At 31.2% G+C, this 24,251-nt stretch overlaps 4 non-coding genes across 4 annotated transcripts; all 4 read right to left on the reverse strand.

Annotated features, from left to right (window-relative positions):
• Positions 1-7,631: 7,631 nt before the first annotated feature.
• On the reverse strand, positions 7,632-7,704 carry TRNAT-CGU (transfer RNA threonine (anticodon CGU)). The gene has a single exon. It is a non-coding gene; the product is annotated as a tRNA-Thr (tRNA).
• Positions 7,705-10,321: 2,617 nt separating this feature from the next.
• Positions 10,322-10,394, reverse strand: TRNAT-CGU (transfer RNA threonine (anticodon CGU)). Its single transcript has one exon. It is a non-coding gene; the product is annotated as a tRNA-Thr (tRNA).
• A 9,335-nt stretch (positions 10,395-19,729) lies between these two features.
• TRNAT-UGU (transfer RNA threonine (anticodon UGU)) lies at positions 19,730-19,802 on the reverse strand. Its single transcript has one exon. It is a non-coding gene; the product is annotated as a tRNA-Thr (tRNA).
• A 2,614-nt stretch (positions 19,803-22,416) lies between these two features.
• Positions 22,417-22,489, reverse strand: TRNAT-CGU (transfer RNA threonine (anticodon CGU)). The gene has a single exon. It is a non-coding gene; the product is annotated as a tRNA-Thr (tRNA).
• Between the last annotated feature and the right edge of the window lie 1,762 nt (positions 22,490-24,251).

Raw genomic sequence — 24,251 nt, forward strand, 5'->3', positions numbered from 1 at the left:
TCCTATTTATTGTCATGTTGATTCCTTTACTGTATTATTTATGGGGACATTTATGAAAACATGTAGAAGTAGTGGAAGACACCTATGTAAATTGGTGAATAGAAATGATTCTAAAACTGTAAAAAGTAATTCATAGCAATTTCTAACTTTTTTAGCAAATAAAATCCAATATGTCATTGGATTTTATTAATTGTATCTCATTGTCCAAAAATCCACTTTTTACAAATGGCCTATTCTGATATATATGCAATATCTATAATTGAGGTATACCTGGTAGACACTTTGAATCAAATTTTTTAAATGCATTTTAAAATTGGCTGTTTTATGTTAGTGTGTATATAATATAGATACAAAATTGGTCAAAATTTCCATGGCTTTCCAACTTTAGGATCCATAGGGTGGAATTATTTCAAAATATTATAGCCGCACATATTTATAGAGTTATTTGTAGTCATTAGTGGTCATTACCATGAGTCTGCTTGCACGGGTAGAGTATATATGCTAACATGTTCAAATCAGCCTTCAGTTATATCTATTGTCACCTATGTATATCAGTTCAAAATATCAGTATCAATTGAGCAAGATGAAATCTGCTGTATGCAATGCATGTTGATATGTGCTTTAAATGCTCTTTTTAAATAAAAATAATTGGAAATCTTTAATATTAATTTTACAATGATGGTGAATAACCATGCTGGCAGTATCAGTTTGAAGGAAATTGATCCAATAAAAGATTACACAAATATTTTCAACTATGCTCTTGAAACTTGTCAATAGATTAGACTGAATGTGATAAGTGTCTTTCCAATTTGGCTATACAAGTGTGTGTATTCATCATCTTCTCATTTAGCATACTAAAGCAGAGTATTGCAATATAGGGTGCTGCAAATTAAGTTTTAGCAGCTGTAACAATAAAGAAGAATTAGGCCCCAGTGAGAGTTGAACTCATGACACCAGGTTTACGAGACCAGTGCTCTAACCCCTGAGATATGGAGCCATTTGGTTAAGTGTTTTTATACACATTTTGATTTCTGGTTGAGGATGGAAAACAATATACATCAAATTTCAAATCTTTTCGGGTAAATGTACTTTTTTCAATTACAATTGTTGTGTTTATGGTCATCTTAAGGTACTTCAAGATTGTATCAAGACAGTCACATAAAATTGGCAAAGTAGTTGTAGTCGTCTATAATAGACTAGGAATGTATTACTTTGCTTCTTAAAGAGCTGTAGGAGAGAGGCCAGGTTAACATAAAACAAAATATATTATCCTCCTGCTTTATAAAGGAAAACTTCAACTTTGGTTTTCATTATACTTTAACACTAATATGACAATTTAAAATGTAGGCTTATGTATACTGTTTTCTTTCAGTTGGTCCTATTTATTGTCATGTTGACTCCTTTACTGTATTATTTATGGGGACATTTATGAAAACATGTAGAAGTAGTGGAAGACACCTATGTAAATTGGTGACTAGAAATGATTCTACAACTGTAAAAAGTAATTCAATTTCTAATTTTTTTAGCAAATAAAATAGAATATCTCATTGGATTTTATTAATTATATCTCTTTGTCCAAAAATCCACTTTTTACAAATGTAGACACTTTGAATCAGATTATTTAAATGCATTTTAAAATGAGCTTTCTTATGTTGGTGTGGAGTGTATAAAATACAGATACAAAATTGGTCATACTTTCCATGGCTTTCCAACTTTAGGATCCATAGGGTGGAATTATTTCAAAATGTTATAGCCGGACATCTTTATAGAGTTATTTGAAGTCATTACTGGTCATTACCCTGAGTATGCTTGCAGGTGCAGAGTATATATGCTTATATGTTCAAATCTGCCTTAAGTTATATCTATTGGCACCTATGTTTCAGTTCAAAATATCGGTATCAACTAAGCAAAATGAAATCTTCTATATGCAATGCATGTTGATATGTGCTTTATCTGCTCTTTTTAAAGTAAAATAATTGGAAATCTTTTATATTAATTTGATAATGATCGTGAATAACCATGTTAGGAGTATCAGTTTGAAGGAAAATTGGTCCAATAAAAGATAACACAAATATTTTCTTGAAACCAGTCAATAGATTAGACTGAATGTGATATGTCTCTTTCTAATTTGGCTATACAAGTGTGTATATTCATCATCTTTTCATTTAGTGTACTAAAGCAGAGTATTGCAATATAGGGTGCTGCATCTTAAGTTTTAGCAGCTGTAACAACAATGAAGCATTAGGCCCCAGTGAACTCATGACACCTGGTTTACAAGACCAGTGCTCTAACCCCTGAGCTATGAGACCATTTGGTTAAGTGTTTTTATACACATTTTGGTGTCTGGTTGAGGATGGAAAACAATATACAGCAAATTTCAAATCTTTTCCAGTAAATGTACTTTTTTCAGTTACAATTGTTGTGTTTATGGTCATCTTAAGGTACTTCAAGATTGCATCAAGACAGTCACAAAACTTGGAAAAGCAGTTGTAGTCATCTATAATGGACTAGGAATGTATTACTTTCCTTCTTAAAGAGCTGTAGGAGAGAGGCCAGGTTAACATAAAACAAAATATTTTATCCTCCTGCCTTATAAAGGAACACTTCAACTTTGGTTTTCATTATACTTTAACACTAATATGACAATTTAAAATGTAGGATTATGTATACTGTTTTCTTTCAGTTGGTCCTATTTATTGTCATGTTGATTCCTTTACTGTATTATTTATGGGAACATTTATGAAAACATGTAGAAGTAGTGGAAGACACCTATGTAAATTGGTGAATAGAAATGATTCTAAAACTGTAAAAAGTAATTCATAGCAATTTCTAACTTTTTTAGCAAATAAAACCCAATATGTCATTGGATTTTATTAATTGTATCTCATTGTCCAAAAATCCACTTTTTACAAATGGCCTATTCTGATATATATGCAATATCTATAATTGAGGTATACCTGGTAGACACTTTGAATCAAATTCTTTAAATGCATTTTAACATTGGCTGTTTTATGTTAGTGTGTATATAATATAGATACAAAATTGGTCAAAGTTTCCATGGCTTTCCAACTTTAGGATCCATAGGGTGGAATTATTTCAAAATATTATACCCGCACATATTTATAAAGTTATTTGTAGTCATTATTGGTCATTACCATGAGTCTGCTTGCACGTGTAGAGTATATATGCTTACATGTTCAAATCTGCCTTCAGTTATATCTATTGTCACCTATGTATATCAGTTCAAAATATCAGTATCAATTGAGCAAGATGAAATCTGCTCTATGCAATGCATGTTGATATGTGCTTTAAATGCTCTTTTTAAATTAAAATAATTGGAAATCTTTAATATTAATTTTACAATGATGGTGAATAACCATGCTGGCAGTATCAGTTTGAAGGAAATTGAACCAATAAAAGATTACACAAATATTTTCAACTATGCTCTTGAAACTTGTCAATAGATTAGACTGAATGTGATAAGTGTCTTTCCAATTTGGCTATACAAGTGTGTGTATTCATCATCTTCTCATTCAGCATACTAAAGCAGAGTATTGCAATATAGGGTGCTGCAAATTAAGTTTTAGCAGCTGTAACAATAAAGAAGAATTAGGCCCCAGTGAGAGTTGAACTCATGACACCAGGTTTATGAGACCAGTGCTCTAACCCCTGAGATATGGAGCCATTTGGTTAAGTGTTTTTATACACATTTTGATTTCTGGTTGAGGATGGAAAACAATATACATCAAATTTCAAATCTTTTCGGGTAAATGTACTTTTTTCAATTACAATTGTTGTGTTTATGGTCATCTTAAGGTACTTCAAGATTGTATCAAGACAGTCACATAAAATTGGCAAAGTAGTTGTAGTCGTCTATAATAGACTAGGAATGTATTACTTTGCTTCTTAAAGAGCTGTAGGAGAGAGGCCAGGTTAACATAAAACATAATATTTTATCCTCCTGCTTTATAAAGGAAAACTTCAACTTTGGTTTTCATTATACTTTAACACTAATATGACAATTTAAAATGTAGGCTTATGTATACTGTTTTCTTTCAGTTGGTCCTATTTATTGTCATGTTGACTCCTTTACTGTATTATTTATGGGGACATTTATGAAAACATGTAGAAGTAGTGGAAGACACCTATGTAAATTGGTGACTAGAAATGATTCTACAACTGTAAAAAGTAATTCAATTTCTAATTTTTTTAGCAAATAAAATACAATATCTCATTGGATTTTATTAATTATATCTCTTTGTCCAAAAATCCACTTTTTACAAATGTAGACACTTTGAATCAAATTATTTAAATGCATTTTAAAATGAGCTTTCTTATGTTGGTGTGGAGTGTATAAAATACAGATACAAAATTTGTCATACTTTCCATGGCTTTCCAACTTTAGGATCCATAGGGTGGAATTATTTCAAAATATTATAGCCGCACATATTTATAGAGTTATTTGTAGTCATTAGTGGTCATTACCATGAGTCTGCTTGCACGTGTAGAGTATATATGCTAACATGTTCAAATCAGCCTTCAGTTATATCTATTGTCACCTATGTATATCAGTTCAAAATATCAGTATCAATTGAGCAAGATGAAATCTGCTGTATGCAATGCATGTTGATATGTGCTTTAAATGCTCTTTTTAAATTAAAATAATTGGAAATCTTTAATATTAATTTTACAATGATGGTGAATAACCATGCTGGCAGTATCAGTTTGAAGGAAATTGAACCAATAAAAGATTACACAAATATTTTCAACTATGCTCTTGAAACTTGTCAATAGATTAGACTGAATGTGATAAGTGTCTTTCCAATTTGGCTATACAAGTGTGTGTATTCATCATCTTCTCATTTAGCATACTAAAGCAGAGTATTGCAATATAGGGTGCTGCAAATTAAGTTTTAGCAGCTGTAACAATAAAGAAGAATTAGGCTCCAGTGAGAGTTGAACTCATGACACCAGGTTTATGAGACCAGTGCTCTAACCCCTGAGATATGGAGCCATTTGGTTAAGTGTTTTTATACACATTTTGATTTCTGGTTGAGGATGGAAAACAATATACATCAAATTTCAAATCTTTTCGGGTAAATGTACTTTTTTCAATTACAATTGTTGTGTTTATGGTCATCTTAAGGTACTTCAAGATTGTATCAAGACAGTCACATAAAATTGGCAAAGTAGTTGTAGTCGTCTATAATAGACTAGGAATGTATTACTTTGCTTCTTAAAGAGCTGTAGGAGAGAGGCCAAGTTAACATAAAACAAAATATTTTATCCTCCTGCTTTATAAAGGAAAACTTCAACTTTGGTTTTCATTATACTTTAACACTAATATGACAATTTAAAATGTAGGCTTATGTATACTGTTTTCTTTCAGTTGGTCCTATTTATTGTCATGTTGACTCCTTTACTGTATTATTTATGGGGACATTTATGAAAACATGTAGAAGTAGTGGAAGACACCTATGTAAATTGGTGACTAGAAATGATTCTACAACTGTAAAAAGTAATTCAATTTCTAATTTTTTTAGCAAATAAAATAGAATATCTCATTGGATTTTATTAATTATATCTCTTTGTCCAAAAATCCACTTTTTACAAATGTAGACACTTTGAATCAAATTATTTAAATGCATTTTAAAATGAGCTTTCTTATGTTGGTGTGGAGTGTATAAAATACAGATACAAAATTGGTCATACTTTCCATGGCTTTCCAACTTTAGGATCCATAGGGTGGAATTATTTCAAAATGTTATAGCCGGACATCTTTATAGAGTTATTTGAAGTCATTACTGGTCATTACCCTGAGTATACTTGCAGGTGCAGAGTATATATGCTTATATGTTCAAATCTGCCTTCAGTTATAGCTATTGGCACCTATGTTTCAGTTCAAAATATCGGTATCAACTAAGCAAAATGAAATCTTCTATATGCAATGCATGTTGATATGTGCTTTAACTGCTCTTTTTAAAGTAAAATAATTGGAAATCTTTTATATTAATTAAGTTCATAATGATAGTGAATAACCATGTTAGGAGTATCAGTTTGAAGGAAATTGGTCCAATAAAAGATAACACAAATATTTTCTTGAAACCAGTCAATAGATTAGACTGAATGTGATATGTCTCTTTCTAATTTGGCTATACAAGTGTGTATATTCATCATCTTTTCATTTAGTGTACTAAAGCAGAGTATTGCAATATAGGGTGCTGCATCTTAAGTTTTAGCAGCTGTAACAACAATGAAGCATTAGGCCCCAGTGAACTCATGACACCTGGTTTACAAGACCAGTGCTCTAACCCCTGAGCTATGAGACCATTTGGTTAAGTGTTTTTATACACATTTTGGTGTCTGGTTGAGGATGGAAAACAATATACAGCAAATTTCAAATCTTTTCCAGTAAATGTACTTTTTTCAGTTACAATTGTTGTGTTTATGGTCATCTTAAGGTACTTCAAGATTGCATCAAGACAGTCACAAAACTTGGAAAAGCAGTTGTAGTCGTCTATAATGGACTAGGAATGTATTACTTTCCTTCTTAAAGAGCTGTAGGAGAGAGGCCAGGTTAACATAAAACAAAATATTTTATCCTCCTGCCTTATAAAGGAACACTTCAACTTTGGTTTTCATTATACTTTAACACTAATATGACAATTTAAAATGTAGGATTATGTATACTGTTTTCTTTCAGTTGGTCCTATTTATTGTCATGTTGATTCCTTTACTGTATTATTTATGGGAACATTTATGAAAACATGTAGAAGTAGTGGAAGACACCTATGTAAATTGGTGAATAGAAATGATTCTAAAACTGTAAAAAGTAATTCATAGCAATTTCTAACTTTTTTAGCAAATAAAATCCAATATGTCATTGGATTTTATTAATTGTATCTCATTGTCCAAAAATCCACTTTTTACAAATGGCCTATTCTGATATATATGCAATATCTATAATTGAGGTATACCTGGTAGACACTTTGAATCAAATTCTTTAAATGCATTTTAAAATTGGCTGTTTTATGTTAGTGTGTATATAATATAGATACAATATTGGTCAAAGTTTCCATGGCTTTCCAACTTTAGGATCCATAGGGTGGAATTATTTCAAAATATTATACCCGCACATATTTATAAAGTTATTTGTAGTCATTATTGGTCATTACCATGAGTCTGCTTGCACGTGTAGAGTATATATGCTTACATGTTCAAATCAGCCTTCAGTTATATCTATTGTCACCTATGTATATCAGTTCAAAATATCAGTATCAATTGAGCAAGATGAAATCTGCTCTATGCAATGCATGTTGATATGTGCTTTAAATGCTCTTTTTAAATTAAAATAATTGGAAATCTTTAATATTAATTTTACAGTGATGGTGAATAACCATGCTGGCAGTATCAGTTTGAAGGAAATTGATCCAATAAAAGATTACACAAATATTTTCAACTATGCTCTTGAAACTAGTCAATAGATTAGACTGAATGTGATAAGTGTCTTTCCAATTTGGCTATACAAGTGTGTGTATTCATCATCTTCTCATTTAGCATACTAAAGCAGAGTATTGCAATATAGGGTGCTGCAAATTAAGTTTTAGCAGCTGTAACAAAAAAGAAGAATTAGGCCCCAGTGAGAGTTGAACTCATGACACCTGGTTTACGAGACCAGTGCTCTAATCCCTGAGCTATGGAGCCATTTGGTTAAGTGTTGTTATACACATTTTGGTTTCTGGTTGATGATGGAAAACAATATACATCAAATATCAAATCTTTTCGGGTAAATGTACTTTTTTCAATTACAATTGTTGTGTTTATGGTCATCTTAAGGTACTTCAAGATTGTATCAAGACAGTCACATAAAATTGGCAAAGTAGTTGTAGTCGTCTATAATGGACTAGGAATGTATTACTTTGCTTCTTAAAGAGCTGTAGGGGAGAGGCCAGGTTAACATAAAACAAAATATTTTATCCTCCTGCTTTATAAAGGAACACTTCAACTTTGGTTTTCATTATACTTTAACACTAATATGACAATTTAAAATGTAGGCTTATGTATACTGTTTTCTTTCAGTTGGTCCTATTTATTGTCATGTTGACTCCTTTACTGTATTATTTATGGGGACATTTATGAAAACATGTAGAAGTAGTGGAAGACACCTATGTAAATTGGTGACTAGAAATGATTCTACAACTGTAAAAAGTAATTCAATTTCTAATTTTTTTAGCAAATAAAATAGAATATCTCATTGGATTTTATTAATTATATCTCTTTGTCCAAAAATCCACTTTTTACAAATGTAGACACTTTGAATCAGATTATTTAAATGCATTTTAAAATGAGCTTTCTTATGTTGGTGTGGAGTGTATAAAATACAGATACAAAATTGGTCATACTTTCCATGGCTTTCCAACTTTAGGATCCATAGGGTGGAATTATTTCAAAATGTTATAGCCGGACATCTTTATAGAGTTATTTGAAGTCATTACTGGTCATTACCCTGAGTATGCTTGCAGGTGCAGAGTATATATGCTTATATGTTCAAATCTGCCTTAAGTTATATCTATTGGCACCTATGTTTCAGTTCAAAATATCGGTATCAACTAAGCAAAATGAAATCTTCTATATGCAATGCATGTTGATATGTGCTTTAACTGCTCTTTTTAAAGTAAAATAATTGGAAATCTTTTATATTAATTAAGTTCATAATGATAGTGAATAACCATGTTAGGAGTATCAGTTTGAAGGAAATTGGTCCAATAAAAGATAACACAAATATTTTCTTGAAACCAGTCAATAGATTAGACTGAATGTGATATGTCTCTTTCTAATTTGGCTATACAAGTGTGTATATTCATCATCTTTTCATTTAGTGTACTAAAGCAGAGTATTGCAATATAGGGTGCTGCATCTTAAGTTTTAGCAGCTGTAACAACAATGAAGCATTAGGCCCCAGTGAACTCATGACACCTGGTTTACAAGACCAGTGCTCTAACCCCTGAGCTATGAGACCATTTGGTTAAGTGTTTTTATACACATTTTGGTGTCTGGTTGAGGATGGAAAACAATATACAGCAAATTTCAAATCTTTTCCAGTAAATGTACTTTTTTCAGTTACAATTGTTGTGTTTATGGTCATCTTAAGGTACTTCAAGATTGCATCAAGACAGTCACAAAACTTGGAAAAGCAGTTGTAGTCGTCTATAATGGACTAGGAATGTATTACTTTCCTTCTTAAAGAGCTGTAGGAGAGAGGCCAGGTTAACATAAAACAAAATATTTTATCCTCCTGCCTTATAAAGGAACACTTCAACTTTGGTTTTCATTATACTTTAACACTAATATGACAATTTAAAATGTAGGATTATGTATACTGTTTTCTTTCAGTTGGTCCTATTTATTGTCATGTTGATTCCTTTACTGTATTATTTATGGGAACATTTATGAAAACATGTAGAAGTAGTGGAAGACACCTATGTAAATTGGTGAATAGAAATGATTCTAAAACTGTAAAAAGTAATTCATAGCAATTTCTAACTTTTTTAGCAAATAAAATCCAATATGTCATTGGATTTTATTAATTGTATCTCATTGTCCAAAAATCCACTTTTTACAAATGGCCTATTCTGATATATATGCAATATCTATAATTGAGGTATACCTGGTAGACACTTTGAATCAAATTCTTTAAATGCATTTTAAGATTGGCTGTTTTATGTTAGTGTGTATATAATATAGATACAATATTGGTCAAAGTTTCCATGGCTTTCCAACTTTAGGATCCATAGGGTGGAATTATTTCAAAATATTATACCCGCACATATTTATAAAGTTATTTGTAGTCATTATTGGTCATTACCATGAGTCTGCTTGCACGTGTAGAGTATATATGCTTACATGTTCAAATCAGCCTTCAGTTATATCTATTGTCACCTATGTATATCAGTTCAAAATATCAGTATCAATTGAGCAAGATGAAATCTGCTCTATGCAATGCATGTTGATATGTGCTTTAAATGCTCTTTTTAAATTAAAATAATTGGAAATCTTTAATATTAATTTTACAGTGATGGTGAATAACCATGCTGGCAGTATCAGTTTGAAGGAAATTGATCCAATAAAAGATTACACAAATATTTTCAACTATGCTCTTGAAACTAGTCAATAGATTAGACTGAATGTGATAAGTGTCTTTCCAATTTGGCTATACAAGTGTGTGTATTCATCATCTTCTCATTTAGCATACTAAAGCAGAGTATTGCAATATAGGGTGCTGCAAATTAAGTTTTAGCAGCTGTAACAAAAAAGAAGAATTAGGCCCCAGTGAGAGTTGAACTCATGACACCTGGTTTACGAGACCAGTGCTCTAATCCCTGAGCTATGGAGCCATTTGGTTAAGTGTTGTTATACACATTTTGGTTTCTGGTTGATGATGGAAAACAATATACATCAAATATCAAATCTTTTCGGGTAAATGTACTTTTTTCAATTACAATTGTTGTGTTTATGGTCATCTTAAGGTACTTCAAGATTGTATCAAGACAGTCACATAAAATTGGCAAAGTAGTTGTAGTCGTCTATAATGGACTAGGAATGTATTACTTTGCTTCTTAAAGAGCTGTAGGGGAGAGGCCAGGTTAACATAAAACAAAATATTTTATCCTCCTGCTTTATAAAGGAACACTTCAACTTTGGTTTTCATTATACTTTAACACTAATATGACAATTTAAAATGTAGGCTTATGTATACTGTTTTCTTTCAGTTGGTCCTATTTATTGTCATGTTGACTCCTTTACTGTATTATTTATGGGGACATTTATGAAAACATGTAGAAGTAGTGGAAGACACCTATGTAAATTGGTGAATAGAAATGATTCTACAACTGTAAAAAGTAATTAAATTCTAACTTTTTTTAGCAAATAAAATACAATATCTCATTGGATTTTATTAATTATATCTCTTTGTCCAAAAATCCACTTTTTACAAATGTAGACACTTTGAATCAAATTATTTAAATGCATTTTAAAATGAGCTTTCTTATGTTAGTGTGGAGTGTATATAATACAGATACAAAATTGGTCATACTTTCCATGGCTTTCCAACTTTAGGATCCATAGGGTGGAATTATTTCAAAATGTTATAGCCAGACATCTTTATAGAGTTATTTGAAGTCATTACTGGTCATTACCCTGAGTCTGCTTGCAGGTGCAGAGTGTATATGCTTATATGTTCAAATCTGCCTTCAGTTATATCTATTGGCACCTATGTATCAGTTCAAATTATCGGTATCAATTGAGCAAAATGAAATCTGCTCTATGCAATGCATCTTGATATGTGCTTTAATGCTCTTTTTAAAGTAAAATAATTGGAAATCTTTTATATTAATTTTATAATGATAGTGAATAACCATGTTAGGAGTATCAGTTTGAAAGAAATTGGTCCAATAAAAGATAACACAAATATTTTCTTGAAACCAGTCAATAGATTAGACTGAATGTGATATGTCTCTTTCTAATTTGGCTATACAAGTGTGTATATTCATCATCTTTTCATTTAGTGTACTAAAGCAGAGTATTGCAATATAGGGTGCTGCATCTTAAGTTTTAGCAGCTGTAACAACAATGAAGCTTTCGGCCCCAGTGAACTCATGACACCTGGTTTACAAGACCAGTGCTCTAACCCCTGAGCTATGAGACCATTTGGTTAAGTGTTTTTATACACATTTTGGTGTCTGGTTGAGGATGGAAAACGATATACAGCAAATTTCAAATCTTTTCCGGTAAATGTACTTTTTTCAGTTACAATTGTTGTGTTTATGGTCATCTTAAGGTACTTCAAGATTGCATCAAGACAGTCACAAAACTTGGAAAAGTAGTTGTAGTCGTCTATAATGGACTAGGAATGTATTACTTTCCTTCTTAAAGAGCTGTAGGAGAGAGGCCAGGTTAACATAAAACAAAATATTTTATCCTCCTGCCTTATAAAGGAACACTTCAACTTTGGTTTTCATTATACTTTAACACTAATATGACAATTTAAAATGTAGGATTATGTATACTGTTTTCTTTCAGTTGGTCCTATTTATTGTCATGTTGATTCCTTTCTGTATTATTTATGGGGACATTTATGAAAACATGTAGAAGTAGTGGAAGACACCTATGTAAATTGGTGAATAGAAATGATTCTAAAACTGTAAAAAGTAATTCATAGCAATTACTAACTTTTTTAGCAAATAAAATCCAATATGTCATTGGATTTTATTAATTGTATCTCATTGTCCAAAAATCCACTTTTTACAAATGGCCTATTCTGATATATATGCAATATCTATAATTGAGGTATACCTGGTAGACACTTTGAATCAAATTCTTTAAATGCATTTTAAAATTGGCTGTTTTATGTTAGTGTGTATATAATATAGATACAAAATTGGTCAAAGTTTCCATGGCTTTCCAACTTTAGGATCCATAGGGTGGAATTATTTCAAAATATTATAGCCGCACATATTTATAGAGTTATTTGTAGTCATTAGTGGTAATTACCATGGGCCTGCTTGCACGTGTAGAGTATATATGCTTACATGTTCAAATCTGCCTTCAGTTATATCTATTGGCACCTATGTTTCAGTTCAAAATATCGGTATCAACTAAGCAAAATGAAATCTTCTATATGCAATGCATGTTGATATGTGCTTTAACTGCTCTTTTTAAAGTAAAATAATTGGAAATCTTTTATATTAATTTGATAATGATAGTGAATAACCATGTTAGGAGTATCAGTTTGAAGGAAATTGGTCCAATAAAAGATAACACAAATATTTTCTTGAAACCAGCCAATAAATTAGACTGAATGTGATATGACTCTTTCCAATTTGGCTATATAAGTGTGTATATTCATCATCTTTTCATTTAGCGTACTAAATCAGAGTATTGCAATATAGGGTGCTATATCTTAAGTTTTAGCAGCTGTAACAACAAGGAAGCATTAGGCCCCAGTGAACTCATGACACCTGGTTTACAAGACCAGTGCTCTAACAACTGAGCTATGAAACCATTTGGTTAAGTGTTTTTATACACATTTTGGTGTCTGGTTGAGGATGGAAAACAATATACAGCAAATTTCAAATCTTTTCGGGTAACTGTACTTTTTTCAATTACAATTGCTGTGTTTATGGTCATCTTAAGGTAATTCAAGATTGCATCAAGACAGTCACAAAAATTGGCAAAGTAGTTGTAGTCATCTATAATGGACTAGGAATGTATTACTTTGCTTCTTAAAGAGCTGTAGGAGAGAGGCCAGGTTAACATAAAACAAAATATTTTATCCTCCTGCATTATAAAGGAACTCTTCAACATTGGTTTTCATTATACTTTAACACTAATATGACAATTTAAAATGTAGGCTTATGTATACTGTTTTCTTTCAGTTGGTCCTATTTATTGCCATGTTGACTCGTTTACTGTATTATTTATGGGGACATTTATGAAAACATGTAGAAGTAGTGGAAGACACCTATGTAAATTGGTGAATAGAAATGATTCTAAAACTGTAAAAAGTAATTCATAGCAATTACTAACTTTTTTAGCAAATAAAATCCAATATGTCATTGGATTTTATTAATTGTATCTCATTGTCCAAAAATCCACTTTTTACAAATGGCCTACTCTGATATATATGCAATATCTATAATTGAGGTATACCTGGTAGACACTTTGAATCAAATTCTTTAAATGCATTTTAAAATTGGCTGTTTTATGTTAGTGTGTATATAATATAGATAAAAAATTGGTCAAACTTTCCATTGCTTTCCAACCTTAGGATCCATAGGGTGGAATTATTTCAAAATATTATAGCCGCACATATTTATAGAGTTATTTGTAGTCATTAGTGGTCATTACCATGAGTCTGCTTGCACGTGTAAAGTATATATGCTTACATGTTCAAATCAGCCTTCAGTTATATCTATTGTCACCTATGTATATCAGTTCAAAATATCAGTATCAATTGAGCAAGATGAAATCTGCTGTATGCAATGCATGTTGATATGTGCTTTAAATGCTCTTTTTAAATTAAAATAATTGGAAATCTTTAATATTAATTTTACAATGATTGTGAATAACCATGCTGGTAGTATCAGTTTGAAGGAAATTGATCCAACAAAATAATACACAAATATTTTCAACTATGCTCTTGAAACTTGTCAATAGATTAGACTGAATGTGATAAGTGTCTTTCCAATTTGGCTATACAAGTATGTGTATTCATCATCTTCTCATTTAGCATACTAAACAGAGTATTGCAATATAGGGTGCGGCAAATTAAGTTTTAGCAGCTGTAACAATAAAGAAGAATTAGGCCCCAGTGAGAGTTGAACTCATGACACCAGGTTTACGAGACCAGTGCTCTAACCCCTGAGATATGGAGCGATTTAGTTAAGTGTTTTTATACACATTTTGATTTCTGGTTGAGGATGGAATACAATATACATCAAATTTCAAATCTTTTCGGGTAAATGTACTTTTTTCAATTACAATTGTTGTGTTTATGGTCATCTTAAGGTGCTTCAAGATTGTATCAAGACAGTCACATAAAATTGGCAAAGTAGTTGTAGTCGTCTATAATAGACTAGGAATGTATTACTTTGCTTCTTAAAGAGCTGTAGGAGAGAGGCCAGGTTAACATAAAACAAAATATTTTATCCTCCTGCTTTATAAAGGAAAACTTCAACTTTGGTTTTCATTATACTTTAACACTATTATGACAATTTAAAATGTAGGCTTATGTATACTGTTTTCTTTCAGTTGGTCCTATTTATTGTCATGTTGACTCCTTTACAGTATTATTTATGGGGACATTTATGAAAACATGTAGAAGTAGTGGAAGACACCTATGTAAAGTGGTGAGTAGAAATGATTCTACAACTGTAAAAAGTAATTCAATTTCTAATTTTTTTAGCAAATAAAATACAATATCTCATTGGATTTTATTAATTATATCTCTTTGTCCAAAAATCCACTTTTTACAAATGTAGACACATTGAATCAAATTATTTAAATGCATTTTAAAATGAGCTTTCTTATGTTAGTGTGGAGTGTATGTAATACAGATACAAAATTGGTCATACTTTCCATGGCTTTCCAACTTTAGGATCCATAGGGTGGAATTATTTCAAAATGTTATAGCCGGACATCTTTATAGAGTTATTTGAAGTCATTACTGGTCATTACCCTGAGTCTGCTTGCAGGTGCAGAGTATATATGCTTATATGTTCAAATCTGCCTTCAGTTATATCTATTGGCACCTATGTATCAGTTCAAAATATCGGTATCAATTGAGCAAAATGAAATCTGCTCTATGCAATGCATCTTGATATGTGCTTTAATGCTCTTTTTAAAGTAAAATAATTGGAAATCTTTTATATTAATTTTATAATGATAGTGAATAACCATGTTAGGAGTATCAGTTTGAAGGAAATTGGTCCAATAAAAGAAAACACAAATATTTTCTTGAAACCAGTCAATAGATTAGACTGAATGTGATATGTCTCTTTCTAATTTGGCTATACAAGTGTGTATATTCATCATCTTTTCATTTAGTGTACTAAAGCAGAGTATTGCATTATAGGGTGCTGCATCTTAAGTTTTAGCAGCTGTAACAACAATGAAGCATTAGGCCCCAGTGAACTCATGACACCTGGTTTACAAGACCAGTGCTCTAACCCCTGAGCTATGAGACCATTTGGTTAAGTGTTTTTATACACATTTTGGTGTCTGGTTGAGGATGGAAAACAATATACAGCAAATTTCAAATCTTTTCCAGTAAATGTACTTTTTTCAGTTACAATTGTTGTGTTTATGGTCATCTTAAGGTACTTCAAGATTGCATCAAGACAGTCACAAAACTTGGAAAAGCAGTTGTAGTCGTCTATAATGGACTAGGAATGTATTACTTTCCTTCTTAAAGAGCTGTAGGAGAGAGGCCAGGTTAACATAAAACAAAATATTTTATCCTCCTGCCTTATAAAGGAACACTTCAACTTTGGTTTTCATTATACTTTAACACTAATATGACAATTTAAAATGTAGGATTATGTATACTGTTTTCTTTCAGTTGGTCCTATTTATTGTCATGTTGATTCCTTTACTGTATTATTTATGGTGACATTTATGAAAACATGTAGAAGTAGTGGAAGACACCTATGTAAATTGGAGAATAGAAATGATTCTAAAACTGTAAAAAGTAATTCATAGCAATTACTAACTTTTTTAGCAAATAAAATCCAATATGTCATTGGATTTTATTAATTGTATCTGATTGTCCAAAAATCCACTTTTTACAAATGGCCTACTCTGATATATATGCAATATCTATAATTGAGGTATACCTGGTAGACACTTTGAATCAAATTCTTTAAATGCATTTTAAAATTGGCTGTTTTATGTTAGTGTGTATATAATATAGATAAAAAATTGGTCAAACTTTCCATTGCTTTCCAACCTTAGGATCCATAGGGTGGAATTATTTCAAAATATTATAGCCGCACATATTTATAGAGTTATTTGTAGTCATTAGTGGTCATTACCATGAGTCTGCTTGCACGTGTAAAGTATATATGCTTACATGTTCAAATCAGCCTTCAGTTATATCTATTGTCACCTATGTATATCAGTTCAAAATATCAGTATCAATTGAGCAAGATGAAATCTGCTCTATGCAATGCATGTTGATATGTGCTTTAAATGCTCTTTTTAAATTAAAATAATTGGAAATCTTTAATATTAATTTTACAATGATTGTGAATAACCATGCTGGTAGTATCAGTTTGAAGGAAATTGATCCAACAAAATAATACACAAATATTTTCAACTATGCTCTTGAAACTTGTCAATAGATTAGACTGAATGTGATAAGTGTCTTTCCAATTTGGCTATACAAGTGTGTGTATTCATCATCTTCTCATTTAGCATACTAAACAGAGTATTGCAATATAGGGTGCGGCAAATTAAGTTTTAGCAGCTGTAACAATAAAGAAGAATTAGGCCCCAGTGAGAGTTGAACTCATGACACCAGGTTTACGAGACCAGTGCTCTAACCCCTGAGATATGGAGCGATTTAGTTAAGTGTTTTTATACACATTTTGATTTCTGGTTGAGGATGGAATACAATATACATCAAATTTCAAATCTTTTCGGGTAAATGTACTTTTTTCAATTACAATTGTTGTGTTTATGGTCATCTTAAGGTGCTTCAAGATTGTATCAAGACAGTCACATAAAATTGGCAAAGTAGTTGTAGTCGTCTATAATAGACTAGGAATGTATTACTTTGCTTCTTAAAGAGCTGTAGGAGAGAGGCCAGGTTAACATAAAACAAAAAATTTTATCCTCCTGCTTTATAAAGGAAAACTTCAACTTTGGTTTTCATTATACTTTAACACTAATATGACAATTTAAAATGTAGGCTTATGTATACTGTTTTCTTTCAGTTGGTCCTATTTATTGTCATGTTGACTCCTTTACAGTATTATTTATGGGGACATTTATGAAAACATGTAGAAGTAGTGGAAGACACCTATGTAAAGTGGTGACTAGAAATGATTCTACAACTGTAAAAAGTAATTCAATTTCTAATTTTTTTAGCAAATAAAATACAATATCTCATTGGATTTTATTAATTATATCTCTTTGTCCAAAAATCCACTTTTTACAAATGTAGACACATTGAATCAAATTATTTAAATGCATTTTAAAATGAGCTTTCTTATGTTAGTGTGGAGTGTATGTAATACAGATACAAAATTGGTCATACTTTCCATGGCTTTCCAACTTTATTATCCATAGGGTGGAATTATTTCAAAATGTTATAGCCGGACATCTTTATAGAGTTATTTGAAGTCATTACTGGTCATTACCCTGAGTCTGCTTGCAGGTGCAGAGTATATATGCTTATATGTTCAAATCTGCCTTCAGTTATATCTATTGGCACCTATGTATCAGTTCAAAATATCGGTATCAATTGAGCAAAATGAAATCTGCTCTATGCAATGCATCTTGATATGTGCTTTAATGCTCTTTTTAAAGTAAAATAATTGGAAATCTTTTATATTAATTTTATAATGATAGTGAATAACCATGTTAGGAGTATCAGTTTGAAGGAAATTGGTCCAATAAAAGATAACACAAATATTTTCTTGAAACCAGTCAATAGATTAGACTGAATGTGATATGTCTCTTTCTAATTTGGCTATACAAGTGTGTATATTCATTATCTTTTCATTTAGTGTACTAAAGCAGAGTATTGCATTATAGGGTGCTGCATCTTAAGTTTTAGCAGCTGTAACAACAATGAAGCATTAGGCCCCAGTGAACTCATGACACCTGGTTTACAAGACCAGTGCTCTAACCCCTGAGCTATGAGACCATTTGGTTAAGTGTTTTTATACACATTTTGGTGTCTGGTTGAGGATGGAAAACAATATACAGCAAATTTCAAATCTTTTCCAGTAAATGTACTTTTTTCAGTTACAATTGTTGTGTTTATGGTCATCTTAAGGTACTTCAAGATTGCATCAAGACAGTCACAAAACTTGGAAAAGCAGTTGTAGTCGTCTATAATGGACTAGGAATGTATTACTTTCCTTCTTAAAGAGCTGTAGGAGAGAGGCCAGGTTAACATAAAACAAAATATTTTATCCTCCTGCCTTATAAAGGAACACTTCAACTTTGGTTTTCATTATACTTTAACACTAATATGACAATTTAAAATGTAGGATTATGTATACTGTTTTCTTTCAGTTGGTCCTATTTATTGTCATGTTGATTCCTTTACTGTATTATTTATGGTGACATTTATGAAAACATGTAGAAGTAGTGGAAGACACCTATGTAAATTGGAGAATAGAAATGATTCTAAAACTGTAAAAAGTAATTCATAGCAATTTCTAACTTTTTTAGCAAATAAAATCCAATATGACATTGGATTTTATTAATTGTATCTCATTGTCCAAAAATCCACTTTTTACAAATGGCCTATTCTGATATATATGCAATATCTATAATTGAGGTATACCTGGTAGACACTTTGAATCAAATTCTTTAAATGCATTTTAAAATTGGCTGTTTTATGTTAGTGTGTATATAATATAGATACAAAATTGGTCAAAGTTTCCATGGCTTTCCAACTTTAGGATCCATAGGGTGGAATTATTTCAAAATATTATACCCGCACATATTTATAGAGTTATTTGTAGTCATTAGTGGTCATTACCATGAGTCTGCTTGCACGTGTAGAGTATATATGCTTACATGTTCAAATCAGCCTTCAGTTATATCTATTGTCACCTATGTATATCAGTTCAAAATATCAGTATCAATTGAGCAAGATGAAATCTGCTCTATGCAATGCATGTTGATATGTGCTTTAAATGCTCTTTTTAAATTAAAATAATTGGAAATCTTTAATATTAATTTTACAATGATGGTGAATAACCATGCTGGCAGTATCAGTTTGAAGGAAATTGATCCAATAAAAGATTACACAAATATTTTCAACTATGCTCTTGAAACTAGTCAATAGATTAGACTGAATGTGATAAGTGTCTTTCCAATTTGGCTATACAAGTGTGTGTATTCATCATCTTCTCATTTAGCATACTAAAGCAGAATATTGCAATATAGGGTGCTGCAAATTAAGTTTTAGCAGCTGTAACAATAAAGAAGAATTAGGCCCCAGTGAGAGTTGAACTCATGACACCTGGTTTACAAGACCAGTGCTCTAACCCCTGAGCTATGGAGCCATTTGTTTAAGTGTTGTTATACACATTTTGGTTTCTGGTTGAGGATGGAAAACAATATACATCAAATTTCAAATCTTTTCGGGTAAATGTACTTTTTTCAATTACAATTGTTGTGTTTATGGTCATCTTAAGGTACTTCAAGATTTTTATCAAGACAGTCACATAAAATTGGCAAAGTAGTTGTAGTCGTCTATAATGGACTAGGAATGTATTACTTTGCTTCTTAAAGAGCTGTAGGAGAGAGGCCAGGTTAACATAAAACAAAATATTTTATCCTCCTGCTTTATAAAGGAACACTTCAACTTTGGTTTTCATTATACTTTAACACTAATATGACAATTTAAAATGTAGGCTTATGTATACTGTTTTCTTTCAGTTGGTCCTATTTATTGTCATGTTGACTCCTTTACTGTATTATTTGTGGGGACATTTATGAAAACATGTAGAAGTAGTGGAAGACACCTATGTAAATTGGTGAATAGAAATTATTCTACAACTGTAAAAAGTAATTCAATTCTAAAAATTTTTAGCAAATAAAATACAATATCTCATTGGATTTTATTAATTATATCACTTTGTCCAAAAATCCACTTTTTACAAATGTAGACACTTTGAATCAAATTATTTAAATGCATTTTAAAATGAGCTTTCTTATGTTAGTGTGGAGTGTATATAATACAGATACAAAATTGGTCATACTTTCCATGGCTTTCCAACTTTAGGATCCATAGGGTGGAATTATTTCAAAATGTTATAGCCGGACATCTTTATAGAGTTATTTGAAGTCATTACTGGTCATTACCCTGAGTCTGCTTGCAGGTGCAGAGTATATATGCTTATATGTTCAAATCTGCCTTCAGTTATATCTATTGGCACCTATGTATCAGTTCAAACTATCGGTATCAATTGAGCAAAATGAAATCTGCTCTATGCAATGCATCTTGATATGTGCTTTAATGCTCTTTTTAAAGTAAAATAATTGGAAATCTTTTATATTAATTTGATAATGATAGTGAATAACCATGTTAGGAGTATCAGTTTGAAGGAAATTGGTCCAATAAAAGATAACACAAATATTTTCTTGAAACCAGTCAATAGATTAGACTGAATGTGATATGTCTCTTTCCAATTTGGCTATACAAGTGTGTATATTCATCATCTTCTCATTTAGTGTACTAAAGCAGAGTATTGCAATATAGGGTGCTGCATCTTAAGTTTTAGCAGCTGTAACAACAATGAAGCATTAGGCCCCAGTGAACTCATGACACCTGGTTTACAAGACCAGTGCTCTAACCCCTGAGCTATGAGACCATTTGGTTAAGTGTTTTTATACACATTTTGGTGTCTGGTTGAGGATGGAAAACAATATACGGCAAATTTCAAATCTTTTCCAGTAAATGTACATTTTTCAGTTACAATTGTTGTGTTTATGGTCATCTTAAGGTACTTCAAGATTGCATCAAGACAGTCACAAAATTTGGAAAAGTAGTTGTAGTCGTCTATAATGGACTAGGAATGTATTACTTTCCTTCTTAAAGAGCTGTAGGAGAGAGGCCAGGTTAACATAAAACAAAATATTTTATCCTCCTGCCTTATAAAGGAACACTTCAACTTTGGTTTTCATTATACTTTAACACTAATATGACAATTTAAAATGTAGGATTATGTATACTGTTTTCTCTCAGTTGGTCCTATTTATTGTCATGTTGATTCCTTTACTGTATTATTTATGGGGACATTTATGAAAACATGTAGAAGTAGTGGAAGACACCTATGTAAATTGGTGAATAGAAATGATTCTAAAACTGTAAAAAGTAATTCATAGCAATTACTAACTTTTTTAGCAAATAAAATCCAATATGTCATTGGATTTTATTAATTGTATCTCATTGTCCAAAAATCCACTTTTTACAAATGGCCTATTCTGATATATATGCAATATCTATAATTGAGGTATACCTGGTAGACACTTTGAATCAAATTCTTTAAATGCATTTTAAAATTGGCTGTTTTATGTTAGTGTGTATATAATATAGATACAAAATTGGTCAAAGTTTCCATGGCTTTCCAACTTTAGGATCCATAGGGTGGAATTATTTCAAAATTTTATAGCCGCACATATTTATAGAGTTATTTGTAGTCATTAGTGGTCATTACCATGAGCCTGCTTGCACGTGTAGAGTATATATGCTTACATGTTCAAATCTGCCTTCAGTTATATCTATTGTCACCTATGTATATCAGTTCAAAATATCAGTATCAATTGAGCAAGATTAAATCTGCTCTATGCAATGCATGGTTGATATGTGCTTTAAATGCTCTTTTTAAATTAAAATAATTGGAAATCTTTAATATTAATTTTACAATGATGGTGAATAACCATGCTGCCAGTATCAGTTTGAAGGAAATTGAAACAATAAAAGATTACACAAATATTTTCAACTATGCTCTTGAAACTAGTCAATAGATTAGACTGAATGTGATAAGAGTCTTTCCAATTTGGCTATACAAGTGTGTGTATTTATCATCTTCTCATATAGCATACTGAAGCAGAGTATTGCAATAAAGGGTGCTGCAACTTAAATTTTAGCAGCTGTAACAATAAAGAAGAATTAGGCCCCAGTGAAAGTTGAACTCATGACACCTGGTTTACGAGACCAATGCTCTAACCCCTGAGCTATGGAGCCATTTCGTTAAGTGTTGTTATACACATTTTGGTTTCTGGTTGAGGATGGAAAACAATATACATCAAATTTCAAATCTTTTCGGGTAAATGTACTTTTTTCAATTACAATTGTTGTGTTTATGGTCATCTTAAGGTACTTCAAGTTTGTATCAAGACAGCCACATAAAATTGGCAAAGTAGTTGTAGTCGTCTATAATGGACTAGGAATGTATTACTTTGCTTCTTAAAGAGCTGTAGGAGAGAGGCCAGGTTAACATAAAACAAAATATTTTATCTTCCTGCCTTATAAAGGAACACTTCAACTTTGGTTTTCATTATACTTTAACACTAATATGACAATTTTAAATGTAGGCTTATGTATGCTGTTTTCTTTCAGTTGGTCCTATTTATTGTCATGTTGACTCATTTACTGTATTATTTATGGGGACATTTATGAAAACATGTAGAAGTAGTGGAAGACACCTATGTAAATTGGTGAATAGAAATGATTCTACAACCGTAAAAAGTAATTCAATTTCAATTTTTTTTAGCAAATAAAATACAATATCTCATTGGATTTTATTAATTATATCTCTTTGTCCAAAAATCCACTTTTTACAAATGTAGACACTTTGAATCAAATTATTTAAATGCATTTTAAAATTAGCTTTCTTATGTTAGTGTGGAGTGTATAAAATACAGTTACAAAATTGGTCATACTTTCCATGGCTTTCCAACTTTAGAATCCATAGGGTGGAATTATTTCAAAATGTTATAGCCAGACATCTTTATAGAGTTATTTGAAGTCATTACTGGTCATTACCCTGAGTCTGCTTGCAGGTGCAGAGTATATATGCTTATATGATCAAGTCTGCCTTCAGTTATATCTATTGGCACCTATGTTTCAGTTCAAATTATCGGTATCAACTGAGCAAAATTAAATCTTCTATATGCAATGCATGTTGATATGTGCTTTAACTGCTCTTTTTAAAGTAAAATAATTGGAAATCTTTTATATTAATTTGATAATGATAGTGAATAACCATGTTAGGAGTATCAGTTTGAAGGAAATTGGTCCAATAAAAGATAACACAAATATTTTCTTGAAACCAGTCAATAAATTAGACTGAATGTGATATGACTCTTGCCAATTTGGCTATACAAGTGTGTATATTCATCATCTTTTCATTTAGCGTACTAAAGCAGAGTGTTGCAATATAGGGTGCTGTATCTTAAGTATTAGCAGCTGTAACAACAAGGATGCATTAGGCCCCAGTGAACTCATGACACCTGGTTTACAAGACCAGTGCTCTAACCCCTAAGCTATGAAACCATTTGGTTAAGTGTTTTTATACACATTTTGGTGTCTGGTTGAGGATGGAAAACAATATACAGCAAATTTCAAATCTTTTCCGGTAACTGTACTTTTTTCAATTACAATTGTTGTGTTTATGGTCATCTTAAGGTACTTCAAGATTGCATCAAGACAGTCACAAAAATTGGCAAAGTAGTTGTAGTCATCTATAATGGACTAGGAATGTATTACTTTGCTTCTTAAAGAGCTGTAGGAGAGAGGCCAGGTTAACATAAAACAAAATATTTTATCCTCCTGCCTTATAAAGGAACTCTTCAACTTTGGTTTTCATTATACTTTAACACTAATATGACAATTTAAAATGTAGGCTTATGTATACTGTTTTCTTTCAGTTGGTCCTATTTATTGTCATGTTGACTCATTTACTGTATTATTTATGGGGACATTTATGAAAACATGTAGAAGTAGT

The sequence above is a fragment of the Taudactylus pleione genome, unplaced genomic scaffold (assembly GCF_031769625.1).
Source record: "Taudactylus pleione unplaced genomic scaffold, aTauple2 ptg000109l, whole genome shotgun sequence".
Taxonomy (NCBI): domain Eukaryota; kingdom Metazoa; phylum Chordata; class Amphibia; order Anura; family Myobatrachidae; genus Taudactylus; species Taudactylus pleione.